Source organism: Polistes canadensis, unplaced genomic scaffold (genome assembly GCF_001313835.1).
Source record: "Polistes canadensis isolate GaletaPanama2010 unplaced genomic scaffold, ASM131383v1 scaffold_108, whole genome shotgun sequence".
Taxonomy (NCBI): domain Eukaryota; kingdom Metazoa; phylum Arthropoda; class Insecta; order Hymenoptera; family Vespidae; genus Polistes; species Polistes canadensis.
In genome coordinates this window covers 249,761-255,165 of record NW_014569655.1, presented here as the reverse complement: position 1 = coordinate 255,165, position 5,405 = coordinate 249,761, and positions in this window count along the sequence as shown.

The following is a 5,405-nucleotide window of genomic DNA, read 5'->3' as shown; positions in this document are numbered from 1 at the left end:
TGTTCGCGAAACTGACTCGCAGTTACTCGAATATCTCGGAGAAAGGCTTTCCTTGTATGCATGTTTTTTTCCCTTTTTTTTTTCTTTTCAAAAAAAAACATCCTCTATCCGTAATTATTCGAATAATGTTACTTTCGTGAATTTGACTAATTGAATCGAAAAAAAAAAAAATAGAGATGATTTTTATTAATAAGAAGAAAGAAGGAGAAGGAGAAGAAATAATGAACAACAACAAAAAAAAGACAAGATAACACGGTTTAACTTTAAACTCGTCGTACATGAAGAATCTTTTTCAAGATTCGTTTTATCCGTTCTTTGAAACGTGGCCCTGGCCGGATTGCGTCGAGCACGAGGGAAGATTTAAATCGTTTCCTTTTCTTCTTCTTCTTCTTCTTCTTTTACTTTTTATGTTATTTTTCTTAATTCTTTTTTTTTATTTTATTTTATGTCGGGCGTGACGCAACCCTTTTTTCTTTTCCGAGAAAGAGAAAGAGAGAGAGAGAGTAAAAAGGCGGTGTCGTGTCCTTCCTCACTGCGCGCGAACGAGTACCTGTACGAAATCCGATCGTTCATACCGATAAAACGAACAGCAGAGAAGTGCCGGCATTTAATTACGACGCGCACCGTTTTAAGCACCGCCTTGTCGGAGATAAAGTGCGCGTACGTCGCTAAATTGATACATTGCGGGTCACGAAAATATTACGTTCCGTGTTCCCTCTCTACCACCCCCCACCCCCACCCCACNCACCCCGCCCTCCACCATATATACGCTCCGAAAGAATATATTTTCTCGATACTATACAATTTTCATTTTCGATACTTTCTTACCCCCCCTCCCCCCTCCCCACCCATTTTTCATTTGCATTTCACATTTTTTTTTTGATGACCGTTATCGGTTGCCCCAATTATTTGTAATTATCGTTATTAAATGTCTACCTTTTTTTTTATTTGTATAAATTATAATACAAATTTTGTTTTGTTTATTATATTTTGTTATATTTAAAACTAACCAATTTTTGATAATTATGACTTTTTAAATGTGTACCCTCCTACCCTTTCATATATATATATATATTTTTATTATATTTTGTATTATTATATATAATATGATCCAGTAGTTAGCAATAATGATTCACAAGTGTGTATCATTGATTATATATTAAAGATTTTTGTTTAGTATAGAATTATTGGATGCTCCAATTCTTGATAATTATGATTTTCTCAAACGTATATATAATAAATATTTTAAAAAGAAAAAGAGATAAAAGAAAAAAGAAACTTCGTTTATATGCCACAATTGTAAAATGGATAATGGTTATTAAAGAAGAACGAAATGTAATTAAAATGCAAATTGTGATATCGATCTTCCCCGATGTTACATGAAAGTTCCGGGTTAAAGGTCACGAGAGTGTGAGTTAATAGATGGAGAAAAAAATAATGTACATTTTAAAATAATACATTCATTCAGCTTGACAGAACCCCGACGTATCCTTCATTATTCATGGATTTCGTATTTCGCGACTTGCAATATATCGTGAGAATTAATTTGCCGACAACATTATGTCGTACTATGTACATATGTATTACCTATTTATATATTATATATATATATAGACGCAAAGAGTATGCATCGTCGATAATCCGACGATTATTATTTATGATTTCGGCCTCCACTGCAACGTAAAAGCCTTGCAAAACGCGTTTTATTCTCTTCAGTCAGAGTTAATCGTTGTACCGAACGAACATCCCAGAAGAAACTTCCGCCCACGTATAATACTCATCCTTTATCTTTTTCTTTTTTTTTTGTTTTCAATTCTTGCTCGATATTATAGTATTGCTTTTGCTCGTAAAGTTATTCTCGCGATTGGATATTTTGTTGAATAATTATAACACACTTCGCTTTATAATTATCATGTTTAATTTATTCTCTGCCGAGATTCTCTGATTGAATTATTTTTCATGCATTTTTTTTTGGTATCTTCTCGTATGGATTGTTTTCTTTTTTTACTTTTTGTTGAATCAAACGTAAGAAGTCTTTTTCTTTTTTTGCCATATTTCATAAAATTAACGCGTAAGCAGAAATTTTCTCGTACTCACGGTTAGTTATTATATATTTTTTATAATATAATATATACATTATATTATATTTACATTAAAAAAGTTTGATTTAAAAGGATAAGCTTGTTTATTCTAATAAATAATTATTTACAATATATCGTGCCATTTTCTATACCTTTTTTTTTTTTTTTTTGCGAACAGAAATATCAACTATCTTTAATTTGTTTTAATTTACGAGAATATATTGTATTTTATTTCCATATATATATATGAAATAAACTGTTTACCATAAAAAAAACCTAAGAAGAACTTCAAGACTCATCATTTATAATTTATTCCGATATTAATATTATTACGTTATTAGATGAATATTGGAAAAACATCTTCGAGGTCGAATGTTTAATTTTTTCTAATGACAAAAAAATTTTTCTCTTTTATTATTACAAATTAAATCGAAAAAAAAAAAAAAGAAATTATTTAATTAAACGTATATACGTTTTGACGTATACGTTTGTGACAGTGGCCTTGAAAAAGGTTGAATAATATTTCAATGAACATTTACATGAATTTTTTCTAATACTCGATCACAATGGAAAGAATAGAAAGAATAGAAAGAAAGAAAGGGAGAGAAAATAAAAAAAAAAGAAAAGAAAAAAGAGAAAGATCGAGGTTAATCGAAATTCGATGTAGATACTGCGGAATGATTCAAGGCTGTTGCTGATCCTAAGCTATCTAAGGATGGAGCAAGAGAAATGAATCGGTAGAAGTAATAGTATTGTGTTGCAAGACGTAATGTGGGTAATGAATGATCTCTTTCAAAGAGATTATACACGGCGGATGTGTGGCTGTTAGGATCATCGAATCTAACCATTGATCCTCGAACGAATAATACTAACCGTCCCTAATCAACATTTACAAATACTACTACTACTACTATCACCACCCTTTCCCTTCACTTTACCTCGAATGTATTGCAAACAACAATTTTTTCTGATGTATTTTATCCAAAAAAAAAAAGAAACAAAAATACAATCACTCGTCCTTCTTCTTCTTCTTATCGCGAAATTCGAGAATATTTTTATTTTTTTTTACAAACTATTGCAATAAATAAAATTTAAATAACGATGTATACGTAACATTTGTCAATTTCAAAAATTGTCGTAAACGTTACGGATGATACGATCGAACGAATCTGTCGATATTTTATTTGAATTTAAAAAACAAGAAAAAAGAAAAAATATTAATACAATTTTTCAGTTCGTTAAACTTTCGTAAATGTCACCGTTGAAAGATGCGTTGTTAACAAGCTTAGAAAACAATGCCTTGGATGGATGTTAATCTAGAAATGTTCTCAAGGAAGAACCGTGTCATCCTGTATTTCCTCTTACATACTATATCTAATCTTTTATTTCTTATTTTTCTTAATTTGTACAAAAAAAAACAGGTAGCCAGTACCTTTATCCAAAACATTTTATCCATCTATCTCTTTCTATTTTCTAACTCATTACATCTTTCTACAAATAATAATAATAAACGTGGATACCGTTCTCCTTCATTTGTAGTAAACGAGCGGGTTAAACGTCCGTCAGAAAATAATTAGGCTCCGTTCGAAATTATCCAATTATTCTACTCCATCTTTCATTCTTTCATTTTCTTTCTTTTTTTTTTTTCTTTTTTTTTTTTTTAAAAACGACCATCATATCGATCGTACACGAATAAAAAAAACTCTTATACGAAGTTGCGGAAAGAGTAGTATATATATATATATATATTGAAAGAAGAAGAAGAAGAAGAAGAAAAAAATAAAAAAAATTAGCTCGCATTCCTTAGACTACCATAAACGTTACACGTAACCCCCACCATACCACCGCACCAATGTTAACTCAAACGGAGAATTGTAATTGCGGCGATTAATAATACGCGTGCTCAACGTTATTGAGAAATTTAATCGATCGTGCCACTCCTTCCACGTGTCAGTATCTATCTCTCTCTCTCTCTCTCTCTCTCTGTCTCTCTCTTTTATTCCCCTCCCCCTCTTTCTATTTAACAAAATTTAATAACACTATAAGACAATGATGAGGAAAGAAATTTTTTCTTTTAACGATAATTATTCAAATATTCCAAGATGTGTAGCAAATATTACAAATTAATTCCTAGACTAAGTGTGGGCGCTTATAGGCGCTTAGAAATTTTGCGTTTGTGATACTGAAAAAATGCCTATAGACGGGTTTATCTTATTAAATTTGTAATATTTATAGTAACAATTCGGTTTGGAAAATATAAAGAAATAAATAATATTCTTTGAATGTAGTGAAATTCGGCATTTTCCATATTGAAATAATTTGTTGTCACAAAAATGCATCCCTACCTAAAATTTCATCGTTCTCGTTGTACGTCGTAACTGGAATTCGATACGTTCGGTGTGTTTCAAAAAGTCCGTGGTAGTTAAAAGGTTAATAAATAATCGAGTCTCTCTGTGAATGAGAATAAGTTACTCCGTATTTATTCAGATAAATATTTTATATCCTTGCATTTATAAATTATTACGAAGATACACTTTTATTTTCCTTAACTTTTTTCTTTACGACAGTAATGCTATAGAACGGAGTACCGTGTCGAAAAAAAAAGTGTGTACATTGGACGTCGGTAATCTTCGGTGTTCGCACTTACATATTTTCAAACTTTATTTTGACGTTAAGAATATATATTACATACCATTATAATATATTTTTAGTAGAATAAATTTAATACTGGTCAAATAAAATCAAATAATACATACTTATTACAACTAAAAAGTAAAATCTATCTACTTGCCGATTATAATCGGCGCTAGTAACACGAAAGGATTTAATACAATAGAAATAGATAAAAATATAACATAACATAACATAATATCCGGTGTGACAAAATAGTTTTCAAATCATCGATTATTATTAATGAAACTTCAAATTCGTTGTGATTGTTTAGTGTCGACATTAAAAAAGAGAAAAAAAAAAAAAAAAGAAAAGACACTAACATAAATCGTCCTCGATATTAGAAGCTCATTTAATGTAAGATCATTTTCTCGGACTATTAGTTCCGCTGAAAAATGGCAGAAGCGAAGTTGCCGCCGGATATCCGAGTTTGCGAAATCTACCTTGTCCCGGTTTGAAAATATTAAATCGCTTCTGGCAATTCTATTCGATCTGATAGGATAAATAGAAGGAAGGAAAGTAGAGGCGGTGCGGTTTAAATAAACTGGGAAATGGAGAGAGGAATTTTCGTAGTTTTAAAAGAATTTAAAAGAAATTTCACTGAAAGGGGTGAAGGGGGGAGGGAGAGAGGTAAGGGAAAATGGAGTTGAAATT